At 34.1% G+C, this 13,403-nt stretch overlaps 1 long non-coding RNA gene across 4 annotated transcripts in view; it reads right to left on the minus strand.

Moving 5' to 3' along the window:
• The window catches only part of LOC146403598 (uncharacterized), a 686,469-nt gene that overhangs the window by 351,432 nt on the left and 321,634 nt on the right, over positions 1-13,403 (minus strand). The window contains exon 1 of one of the 4 annotated variants that reach the window (XR_014845508.1): positions 12,993-13,153. The exons of the other annotated variants lie outside the window; for them this stretch is intronic. This is a non-coding gene — a long non-coding RNA (uncharacterized LOC146403598). Of the gene's footprint in view, positions 1-12,992; positions 13,154-13,403 lie in introns of those variants that run through there. 4 annotated transcript variants of the gene reach the window in all.

Consider the following 13,403-nt stretch of genomic DNA (forward strand, 5'->3'; position numbering starts at 1 on the left):
ATGTCCAGACAGATACGACGCTTTTCAAGAGCAAAGTATTTTTCCTATATGAAATATTCAGTTATTAGTATTAATGCATGTAACAAAGTATAAATCATTTTTAAAACTCTAGTGTGCTGTTTTACATTGTCACGTAACCTTCTGACCCACTTAAAATGAACGTGTAGGGAATCCACTTTAATAGCTTCTTCCTGCAGGCTTGAGGGATTCTAAAGCTAGCACAACTCCTAAACCAAAAGTGTCATTGGCTATTTCCACTCGTTTAAAGATTTCTATGCCAGAAAGTTTTGTGTTGAGTTGGCATCTCCTAGGAATACAAGTGAATAAACAACACAGAAAGAAGGAAGAAAAGAGAAATATTTGTTCAACACTCTGCATGTTGTAACAACATGCAGCATCATTTATGATATGTTACTTCAGCCAAAAATGACATGATGCTATAAATCACTAATTTCTCAATTCTGGAAAGGAAGTTGGAAATATGGGATAAGGTCATGTTCAGTTCAGGTCATGAAAACTAAAAATGCACAGGTTGGACTTTTTAAAATGTTCTACCATATCCCAGAGGAGGTTCAATATCATAGTTATTACTATTATTTTCCTCTTGGAAAAGAAAGGAAATGGAAAAATTCTTGCCCAATTTTTGAGGCATTATAATATGGCCTGGGAGAGTTTACTTTTTATTTAATACTTATTAAATTCTGGTTATTCTTTATTTCATAAGCTAATATTTCAGCAAATAAATATTAATAACTTTTTTATATTCTCTACCCCAATAACACTTTTTTTTAAATTACCTACATTGATCATCTGAAATTTCTGCATCCTGGAAAAGAAAATAATAGTTCTTAAGCAGTACTGGAATATATCTTTTTAAAAATTTATGCCACAATGTTTTCAAAGTTGAGATAGTCTAAGTAATAGGACCCTAGAGAATCAAACAGCTGGTTTGAACCAGGAAGACTGCTCTGTTATACGAATGAGAAATATATGTGCTTTCAAAGGCTTTCTGCTGTCATTGTGCCAATGGGCTCTCTTTCACCCTCAATAAAACTTCTATTTCTTTCACTTGATTGAGCTGGAAAGAATCACACAAAGAACTACAGGTAAAAGATGAATTAGCCAACAGAAGAAAGAGAACACTTAGCTGTATGTGTTTCAGAGGATGTTTAATTGCCTGGAAAAGTCCCCTTGATTCTTCAAAGTTCAGCAGGCTAAGAATGGCGGCTGGCTTCCTGTTATGGTGTCTCTTTAGAACGAATCTGCCACCTTTATGTTTTCTATGCCAGTAAACAGCAGCAAGGCTACTGAAAAGGTTTCTGGAAATTTATATGAGAATTTTGGATGTAAAATATATCCAAGATAAACTTTATCCTATGGAATTCTTGCTGTACTTTTCATCCATTTACTCCACAAACATTCACTGCCTACTTCCCATGTTTAAGGCTTTTAAGCAATTAAACTAGGGCAGTGGAATCCACATCCTCTGCTTATAATGGAAATGACAGCTTTGTGAAAGAGATGGATAAATTTAAAATGCAACAGAAAGAAACAGGAGCCTTCATAAATATATACAAGGAGTGCAACAGGAGAAAGTGTGGCTTAGATGAAGGAGTCAGACAGATGGAGATTAATATATCATTTTTATTTATGACAGAAGCTAGGATGGAAGACATGGCTTGCTAAGAGTGCGTTGAAAAATTACACTTATTCATCCAGGTACAGACATAGCTGGAAAACCACAAACTTCCTCTATTGAGGTTACTCCTATAAAATTTATAGCATGAGGAGACCCCTGACTCTAAAAGAGGAAAAAGCTAAGCTGAGCATGTCCGGTTCCTTTTTGTTAGATTTCTAATCAGAAAAGTCACTCCTCCCACAGAAGGAAATGGATTGCCAGTGGGGAAAGAGCTTAAGTATTATTCTAGTGAATTCCTCCACATGGAAACATGAACAGCTATAACATAAAGAGCAATTTACGAAAGAGTATGACTCTAAGAATTGATTGACTGTAAGTCAGACCCTCCCTGGGGTCACTCGAGCCCTAACCTCCTTTCACAAATCTCCTTACTCTAGGAACAAGGAAAAATGGTGGGAAGCTTGGACCCTGATATCTCACTCTCACCAGATCGCTTCCCAAATACACGATGGCATTAAATGGTATATATAATCCTTTCAATGCACACATTCCAGTATTTTGGGAACACATTAAAAATATTATTGGCCACAACAGAGTTGAAGTCATAATGCTTGAGGACCTGTTATGTAACTTGAACTTAAAAATGAAGGCACTGACCTGGAAAATAATTCTTCTTATGCAGGTTGCTTTATGAAGGGAATGTTTCAGTTTACTCACACCACAGAAAGTGACTTAAAGAAAGTGATTTAAAGATACATTTAAACAAGTCAGTTAAGGATATCATCTTTATGATTACAAAAGCATATTTGAGCCTAAAAATGTACCCCCTCTCTTCCTTTTTCTTTTTTAGAAATGCAACTTAGACACAGAATTTTGATTGGGATAATCACACATATATTTTAAAATAATTAACAAATGACAAAAGTTGATCATTTCTTCCCTTAACTTGCTAATGCTACAGATATCCTGCCCTTCTAGTTTTGGAGTACACCTAAATCAAAACTCTGACTTTTATTTCTCAGGCTTCCATAGTCACAACTGTTTTCTCTAGTAAAATCTCAGAGAAATCTTCCTCTGGCTGAGGCAGAATCCCATAGCTAGAAAGAGGTACTTCTCTCACCCAAATGTGCATTTTCTTGTTTGCAAATAACAGACCTAGTTCTGCTGGTACCCTTACTTCTGTAACAACATCTCTACTCTAGTAGAGCTGCTACTGCTTTGGCATTAGAAAAAACCCACCTGAACCACTTAAAATAAGATGAAGATACTTTGTTGCTTTGTTTTCCCCTGTTGATTGCCAGAGAGAGAACATTTAAATTTCATCTTCTAACATAATATCAAATAAAAATCACTATCTTATTACAGAAATATAAAACTGTTAGTAAGGTTTATGTGCTAAAGCTTGCATATATGAGAACTAAATAAAGGGTCAATAATATTTATCTGCACTTTCCTCAAAAAACTAACCTGATTACTTAAATATATTTGACATGCTATCAATTGTTAACCCACTGGGAGACACTGCCTCAAATGAACTCCATTAAAAAAATGAAATAAGCACATCTGGTTTGCAGTCATTCTTCCTTCTAGCTTGCCGTTACATTACCAAGTTAGGGGTTCACTAAAATTTTTTTAATCTGTTTATACTTTCTTCAAATGTTAGAAGTTTGGACCAGTATTTCACCAAATATTTCTTAGGCTCACCCTTTTTTTAGGGGACTACAATTACATATGTTATACATAACTGCATATATTAGGCCGTTGGAGATTATTTCATTTTAAACTTCTTGGTGCTCTGATCTTATTTATTTTTAGAATGCATTTCATCCTGGATAGTTTCTATTGTTGTAGCGACAAATTCAGTGTTAAAAGTATAGTATTTCCTAAAATAGCTTATTCAAGTATAATTAATGCCTGAGAAATCATCCCTACTTAAAATTTTGGGAGTTTACACTGGATAAGTACTTTTACTTTAATATTTACATGTTTTGTCAAAATGTTGACATGCATATAGAAATATTTATTGAATAATCCTAGGATTTCATTTCAGCAACTCAAGAACATCAAATGGTTGCTACTGAGTGACTTGTATGCCAGTTATTATCCTTAATCAGGTGATTCTCATAGCCAACCTGGAGGGGGAATACTATTCTCACCTAACAAGAAAATAAGCTATCAGGATTAGGGCAAGGAAGCTATCACGGTGCTGGTAAATTACAGAGCTCAAGACAGACTCTTATGGATTTGATTCCAAAGTCCATGTTCACGTCCTAAGAGACAAAGAGAAACTACCCTCATAAGGGAACAAACAAACATTTTCTTGGGATAAGAGGTGGAACACTAGACTGTGAGATCTCACACCAATTCTTGTAAAATGAATTAATGTTTAAGAAATTAAGGAGTATATATTTTGCAGCATTAATTCCAGAATTTCAAGCTAAAGAAATTCAGCTCAGCTGTTGGGAGCATGACATAAAAGAACACTGAAAAAGTCCACGTTAAAAATTTCACAACTACTGTGAAAATGTCATCCCTTCTAAACTGACGGTCACAAACCTACTGATTCTAAAATGAAGAAATAAAAAGAGGTCTAATTTTACATTTCATACTTCGTATTCATAGATATGGCTGTATCTATACTTCATGAGTGGCAAAGAATGAATACTTTTGAAAAAAAAAAAATCAGTGTACATTAGCATGCCCTGCCTGATGAAGCACCCAAGGAACTATTCATTAATTGAGAAGTAATCATTAAAAACTTAGATGTGCTGGTGTCACAGAAATATGTGTTATTAGGTAACAGACTGGCATTTTCTATCATAATTGCAACTGTTGAGATTAGAAAAGTTGGGCAGAGATCTTCTTGTTTTCAACTTTAGAAACAACAACTAATTGTGTAATTTTAAGTACACCCCATGGAAGAAAATGGAATGATTCATATATCACTAACAGACATATTTCTCACAATAATTATTTACAGACCTCGAGTTACTTCTCTATTGAAAAGAACACTGTTTTTACCTCTTTCTTAAGTGACAAGTTTCTTGTTTTGTAACACTTGCAATAACCACTACAAACAAAACCAAATTCTTCAATGAGAGTACAGGGAATGCATTCAAATTGGAAGTTCTTTTGTATTATTTTGCATGATTTTACACAGTTAAAATATTTAGACTCTCCGATGTGCATTATTCCCTGAGAATTTTATGACATGCATTACAAAAGTGGGAAGAAAACCAGATTTTTTTTTTTCAGGATTCTACATTCCTCTTCCTAATAACAAGTTGTTAAAAAGGAAGAAAGCCCCACAATGATTCTCTTATTTTCTCTAGGTCTTTTCTCTAGTATTCTCTATTGTTTTCTTGTTTTGAATCAGTCAGTAAGTTAGAAAAGTCCCCCTAAAAAGTAAGAAAACATTTTTCTCTTGGCTTCCTTTTGCTTGATATTGGTTACAAATGTATTACATAAAATGACACGTTATCCTAACCAAAATGAATTGCTTGAGTACAAGCTATGAATGAGTCCTTCAGCAGAAGATCTTGCTAGAATTTCATTAACTACATCGGAATTGTAAAATATTGTGGTTTATTTTTGTACAGTTTTAACAATTTTAGTACAAATTCAAAAGGGTACAATAAACAATTATACAATTATATATTATGTATGCTTTTGCATCTGACTTTTTTTTTTTGCTCACTATAATGCTTATGAGATCCAACCACATTATTGTGTGTATGAGTAATTAGTTGCTAAGAGCATTTGCATGCAAATCTTTTTGCAGAATATGTTATTTTTAATAAACATCTAAAAGCAGAATTTATGGGTCATATGGTAATTTTATATTTGTCTTTATTAGGAATTGCCAATCTCCTTCCAGAGTGGTTATAATATTCTACAATAAAACGTAGGTCCATTTGTTCCTCATCTTTGCCAAAACTTGGTATTGTCTATTTGATGTATGCATACTAGTGGATGTGTTTTCATAGTTTTAATTTGCACCTCTCTGATAACTAACGATATCGAACATCTTTTATATGTTTATGGGTCATTCAAATCTTCTTTGGTGAACTTTCTTTTCAAATCCTTTTCGAACTTTTGCACTGGGTCACCTGATTGTTGAATTATGAGCTCTTTTTTCCAGTTTCGTTGAGATATAATTGTCATGTAATATTGTATAAGTTTAAGGTGTACAATGTGATGAATTAATATACATATATATTGTGAAAAGACTATCACAATCAGGTTAGTTTAGACATTCATTGTTTTAAAATTATAATCTCTGGTGTGCGTTAAGAGAAATATGTTCACGTTCCCCAGAAATAATACCCTATCTCTGATTCCAACATCAAGAAATGTTTGGAGATGGAGAATATGCAGAAGAGGCAACTGGGATAGTACCTGGTTCAGAATTAATACTCCTTTTCTAAGAGTGGTCTCAAGACACGTTACTGGGCTCTGAGTTTTTTTCTGTGCTAACAGCAGTCTAGCTCTAAGCATTCTGAGTCCAACAGGAAGCATAATCTGACCCACATTGAGCCAATCACGTCAGTCACATATTCGTGCCTCCTGTATAGGTCAGATCTGTGCCCATGAATCCAGTGAAGTCATTTACACATCTTTACTAGATCTTCCAACCTATAGTAAAGAGAAGGTGAATCCTTTTCTGGGAGTAGTAACCTTGACAAAAGGGTTTTAGAAATTATTGGTGACCACAGTCTGTGTGGAGAAGAGTGGCGAGTACAACTTTTATTGGCAAAGGATACAAAGGATGAGATGGAGAGGTGATCCAAGGAAATGTTACTGAACCTGCTTCTCCATTCCAAAATTGCATAAAATATTTCAAAATTTTTTCAGTAACTCTCATTGTATCGAGCCATGGCAAGTTTAATTTGACTTATTTGATAGTAAATGTGTCCTGACAATTAAACAGTAGCAATTTCCCAACGTCTGGGACATTTATTCAGTCTCTTCAGATAATTTCTTCATTCCAAAAATATGTATTAGGCATCAAGAGTAAGAATTAGAGAATATTAATAGTCTAGAAATAATCTAAGAGCAGTTAACTCTAAATGGATATTAATCCTGGAACATATTCTATGCCAAATGAAACTATTATTATTTTAAAATTCAGTGGGGAAAGCAAAGAGTAAATATTGTTAGCAAAAATTTAAATTTTGATTTAGCTGTGCCAGATTCTTATTTTGAGCTATCTGATGATCTGAGGATTATCACACCTCCTTGCTATCTTTAAACATAAATATTAATTGACATTTATAGGCTTTATAAATGCCAAATATAAAATAAGGAATTGTCTTTTAAAATTTAGTTATTTAAAGGGTGGATCTGAATGAAATACATACATATTTTCCCATTAAGTTAAACCAGCTCTATTAGGAAACAAAAGAAACAAGAGATTTCGCCGCAAGTTCAAAAAATTTCAGTAATTAATTGTCTTCTTTTTCTGGCTACATTATTTCTGGGAAAGGATATGCTACTTAACAAGAAAATATTATTAAAATTAAGCCAAAGTTATGGTTAAATCTGGTCTTTTTTCCCCTCAAATAATTACACTGCATTTGGAGTCAGTAGATGCAAACTGTTACATTTGAAATGGATGAGCAATGGGGTTCTACTGTACATCACAGGGAACTATGTCCAATTTCTTGGGTTGGAACACGGTGGAAGACAGTATGAAAAAAATTATGTACATACGTCTATGACTGGGTCACTTTGCTATACAACAGAAATTGAAGAAATATTGTAAATCAACTATAATTTAAAAAAACTTACACTAACACAGGTTTTTAAAAAAGAACTGACACTGATTAAAGATATACAGGAAGTTATAAACTGAGCAAAACGCACATTGGTAGGATAGAGTTAAATTCACTGTGCACATACAGACAACTGTTTCTATTTTTTGCATTTTAGATCAGTCCATGCTATAATTAGTAATGACATTTGATGCTTGAATTGACAATATTTTTTCTGGCTGTGCATTTCTACCCTGAGCAGGACAAGGCAACAGAAACACATCACTCTCATCCTCTTCAGACAATTCCCCTGAAGCTTTATTTATATTGGAATGATTTCAAAACCGCTCTCAATATTTTAAGGATTGTCTTGTTCCAGCATAACTTAAGCATCTAAATTCCCTTTTCAAATTTATTTAGCTCACTACAAGGTCTGTTCTATAGTCCTTTCTTTCTCCTTGGGGATTTCTTTAATACCGATGAGACAGTTCTGTTTTATTCTACCCTAATTGATAAGCAAACTCCATCTATCTGGAGATGCTGCAAGTGGGTGGTATCTATGTACATACTTCATTCCACTCTCATAACAGTTGATGTCCAGTTCCACCAACCAGAAAGAGATAGATAGGCTGGTAAATATATTCCCTAAACATCAAAATATTACATAGGAGTGACAGAGAGAGAAAAGAGAGAAAGAAATATGAGGCTTTTTAATTTGATTATAATCCATTTCCCCTTTCATTCTATTTTATTTTTCTCAGAATCTTATTAAATATACAATAAAACTTTACATTGCCTTCTAAAATTCATTTTTTGGACATTTTCTATCTTCCTGTCACTCTATAATGAATGTAATCTTTGGGTACATCTAGTTTTTTTCTCTCCTCAGTTGTATCTTTTTTGCTCTCTCATTTAACTGTTGACATTTAAATTTTCTGAAAATTGTATTTTATTTCTAGAACTACACTTTTTCCAGTTTTTCTTGAAAATCTTATACAGGTATTTGGCTAACTAATACTGTATTTCTGGAAATTTCAAGAACTTAAGTCCTAGAAGATAATTAAAATAATTTTTTTAACACAAAAGTATTTGTGTGCTTGATGATATTAATTGTAAGGCCACTGCCATGTCTTTGTCAGACATATTTCTGAGACTAACGTGGCATACTTTTGTCCAAAATAGGCTTATATCTTTTTCAACTAGGCACAAGGAAAACATTTTCGATATAGGAGTATTTCAGCTTTCCTCAAATTTCTTGTCTCAATATAAGAATACAAGCCTCGGAAGCTGGCCCAAAGCTCAAATATCAGTGATTGTTGCTTAACCAATCCTGTAGTACTTCCCGAAACAGATGACTGAGTTTCTTGATCTGGAATCAATTTTTACTTTATTTTATTTTTTTTCACATTTAGGGAGGAATGCTCTTGAAGAAATGTCCTAATTCCTAATATGCCAGCAATGCCCCCCAAAAAGTGTCTTTCAGCATTAATTGGTTCTGCATTGAGTGTTACCTTAAAATATTCCATGTACCCCATGGTTTTGGAGTAAATTCTAGAATCTATTCACAAGTCCATCCCTTAGTGATTTTATGGCAGAGGGAGCACTGAAGGGCCACTGAAATATACAAGATGTATTTCAAAAACCATTTAACGCGTCTTTAGGATATCAGCAATAGGTCAAATTTTATATTTAGAATGCTTAATTTGGTATCGCTCAAGAGAGTGAAGGGAAGAGACAGAATGGAGTAAACGAAACTGAATCCAGGATCAGAGAAAGGAATTTAGAAGGACCGAGTTAATAAGGTAGCCATGGTGAAGACAGAGGGGGAAGTAGATGTAAGACTAAGAAATATAACCGATGAGCTTTATGGACTGTTAAGTGGTGAGAGAAGAATCAGATTTGAACTTCTGTTTTCGTGTTTGGATGCTGGCTATACTACTTCAAATAAGGAAAGTGAAAGGTGTGATGAATTTCTTTGGGGGTTAGAGGTGGGGTAGGATAACTTTCGCTTCGGGCACTCCAAAATTGGTATGAATCTATGGAGACTATCAGCAGGCAGTTGTATACAGATTTGGGAGTGAAGATAAGATATAAATTTGTTCCAGACATTTTAAATCTATTGGCATATACATGGTATTTGAAACCATGGAAACGAATCCTTTGACCCAAGGAGACTGCAGAGAGGGGAGAGGAGATGAGACAAAGAATCGTAGGGCATACCAGTATGTAAAACAGACAGAGAGGTGGGACCAAGTGAATACTGCCATGCTACATGCGAATCCAAGCACAAAATAAACCATCTTAAGACAGTATGTTGTATGCGGCTTTATTTGTCCAGTTCTTGGTCATTTGGACACTAGTCTCTGAATCTAGATAATAATTTAAACCAGTAGTTACCAGCCATCATTATGTATCATAATAACTTGTCGTAGTTTCAGAGATTGTCATTCCTGGACCTGTCTCCTCATGACTTTTAATCACATTTTTTATATATGGCGAGATTTATAAATCACAGTTTTATGCTTATCCAAGTGTTTTACGTGGAGTTAAATATTAAAGACTTAATTGATAATGACTTAATTTATGCTAATACATAAATATTATATATGATGATAAAATTTATAGTTTGCTATTCTGTTATTTTAATTATCTTTATATGAAGCTATTTATAACTAACTGTGCCAAGTCTTTACCTACTGTCTCTGAAATTCAAAGAGTCTACACCTATAGAAAACTTAAAAAGAAACTTCTAAGACATACACTGTCTTCTCTGTTTCAATTTAACATTTTTAAATGTTTAATGTTTTATATTTCAAGGTAACATCAAAATTTTATATAAATATGTATATTTCTCTTATCTAAGAAGAAAGAGAAGTCACATTCACAGGGCCAAGTCAGAAGTGGTGTGTGTGTATATATATGTGTGTGTGTATATATGTATATATGTGTGTGTGTGTATATATGTATATATATGTGTGTGTATGCATATATGTGTGTGTGTATATATATGTATATATGTGTATGTGTGTATATATGTATGTGTGTATATATATGTGTGTGTATATATGTGTATATATGTATGTGCGTATATATATGTATGTATATGTGTGTGTATATGTATATATATAGAGAGAGAGGGAAAGAAAGGGAAAGAGGGGGTAGTGCTAACACATAGGAAGAGTGGATTAACATTCCTTTTGCATATGTTTCATATTATGCATCAGTTATACTCAAGGGACTTTTTTTCACTCAGATATCCACTAGGTGGCATTACAAACTGCACTGTTTTAATAATTCATTGATTAAACACTTAATAAAACTGCGTAATAAAACCACCTGTTCATTATTTCTTTCAAATCATCTGAGTTAGGTCTTCTACTTTATTTTCAATATTAATAATATAAGGCTTTCATTAAAATAAGGATTCATCAAAGATTTTATTGAAAATCTATAAAGTTGTTTAAGTATTTATAATAATGAATGAAGGACCTAATTTGGAGACATTATTATAACAGTGCAGTCTTATTCTCCTGAGACAACTTTAAAATCTTATATGCTTTGTATTTCAAAATCCTACCTGTTTAATGAATATTGTCTGAAAAAGGAAATAAAAAAACAATGAAAATAGCTTATATAGCAAAACTTTGAGAACATTTATTAATGAAAGTTGCCATGGTTAACTTGAGATAGATTTGATTCAGAAAAATAGTTTTATTTCCATTTCTACTTAAAACTGTCAGACATTCAGACTGTCTGCTTGAAATAATAAGATCAAACATGTGAATCACCTGCAGAGTAATTTTACACTGATATTCAATTGAAATAATTCTCTACTCCTGAGAATACTGAATTTTGGTTTAGAATTTCAATAGAGAGATTAACTGAGCAATACCCCCCCTGTCTGGAGAATGAATGTGTGGTTTTTTGGAAATGAAAGGAAAAAGAGAGAAGAGAATTTTGGGAAGAGACACTAGAGGTAGAACGGATAAAAATGTAGGAGTATATGTTGTGAAATACAGACTTTTGAGAAATAATGGTGGTTACAGAGTAGTACTTCCATGCGTAGCGGTTGAATTTCTGCATCTGTGAGGGAGGTGAAAATTGAAACAAGGGAAGGCACACTAAACAGCCAAGTCAAGTGCCAGCTACATACGCCAGAAAAAAGTTAACATGAATAGAGCTGAATGGAAACCAGCAAGTGTTTGGAGAAAATGGTTTTAGAAATGAAAATGTTGTACATAGTGACACCAAGCTTTGTTAAGGTATAAATGTTACCTAAGTTTTTCAAGTCTTAGAGAGTCAGGAAATCTGTATTGAGTAGGGAAGAGTATAAGGCTGGAGATAATTCTATGTTTAAAGCAACTGCCTTCACATAGTAAAACAATTCTATGTTTAAAGCAACTGCCTTCACATAGTAAAACTAACAGACATACTCCCAGTTTAATATTGCTCTCCTCGATTCAAGTTGAATGTGGGAAACTGAAGAGAGTATCTGGATGTATGAATGAGTGGTAGATAAAACATATATATTCTGCTATGAGATGTGATAGAAGGGATAGGTGATTGGGTAAATGTGGTTAAACAACACAACAAAGGAGTAGTAGTTGAGGGATACAGTTAAAGGTATAAAACAAGAAATGTCATGCATTTGTTATTCAATGATGAAGTGAATTAATTTCAAAAAAATATGAATGTTTGGATATATGCCCAAGATACATGCACCCCTATGTTCTCTGTGGCACTATTTATAACAGCCAAGACATGGAAACAACCTAAATGTCCAGTGACAGATGAGTGGATTAATAAGATGTGGTGCATATATAAAATGGAATACTAATCAGCCTTTGAAAAAAAAGAACAAAATAATGCCATGTACAGCAACATGGATGCAACCAGAGAAGATCACACTAAGTGAAGTAAGTCAGAAAAAGAAAGACTAATACCATGTGATATCCTTTATTTGTGGAATCTAAAATATGGCACAAATGAACCTATCTGTAAAACCAAAACAGACCCAGACATAGAGAAGAGATCTGTGGTGGACAAGGGGGAGGGGGAGGAAGTGGGATGCACAGGGAGTTTCGGGTTGTTAGATGCAGACTATTACATTTAGAATGGATAAGCAATGAGGTCCTGCTGTGTAGCACAGGGAAGTGGATCCAGTCCCTTGAGAGAGACCATGATGGAAGACAGTTTGAGGAGAAGAATGTATATATATACGTATGACTGGATCACTACGTTGTATAGCAGAAATGACACACTGTAAATCAACTACACTGTGATAAAAATAAAAGAAAAAGAAGAAAATGTGACCGTTACTCTTCTGGACAGCGACAGTAAAAGAGGGAAAACATAACAGAAGGTCAAAACACAGTGTAAAAACAATTTGAACATCACAAAAGACTCACGTCCAAGAAAAGTATTTGGTTATATGTACAGAGAGACAAAAATCATTCCCAAAAGACAAAAATGCATTTTGTGAATGTGTTCGTTAGAATACAGCTCTGCTGTACACTCTTTATAACTACATTCGTAATCTAACTGCCATCACTGCCACAAAACTCGCTCTCCCAGCAGTGACCTTGTCTTAGCTTACTCACATTCTTGTTGCTCAGGCCCAAAACTTTGGCTTAATCTTCAGTTAGGTGCTCTCACACCACACATCCAATCTGTCTGTAATGCTTAATTCCGTCTTCAAATTATATTCAGAATCCAAACCTATCTTATCACTTCCACTGCTGCCGGTATGTTTACAGACTCCAATTCTCTCTCACGATGATTGTACTTAGATCCTCCTGACAATATTCCTGTCCCACCACTGCCACCTTCTCAGTCCACAACAGAGACGCTTGTGTAAACCTCACTGACAATGCCTCTTCTGGAGCCTCCACTGGCTCTCTGTTTCACTAAGAGGAAAAGCCAAAGCCATGTGAATGGTCTGAAAACCAGTCAGTCTTTCCCCCTTGACACACACATTTCTCTGTCCCTGTCTTTTAATGTAATGCCTCCCG

The sequence above is a fragment of the Sus scrofa genome, chromosome 5 (assembly GCF_054392235.1).
Source record: "Sus scrofa isolate SSC_HxYL_T2T_F1_AM1 chromosome 5, Sscrofa_HxYL_maternal_Yorkshire_Landrace_v2.0, whole genome shotgun sequence".
Classification (NCBI taxonomy): domain Eukaryota; kingdom Metazoa; phylum Chordata; class Mammalia; order Artiodactyla; family Suidae; genus Sus; species Sus scrofa.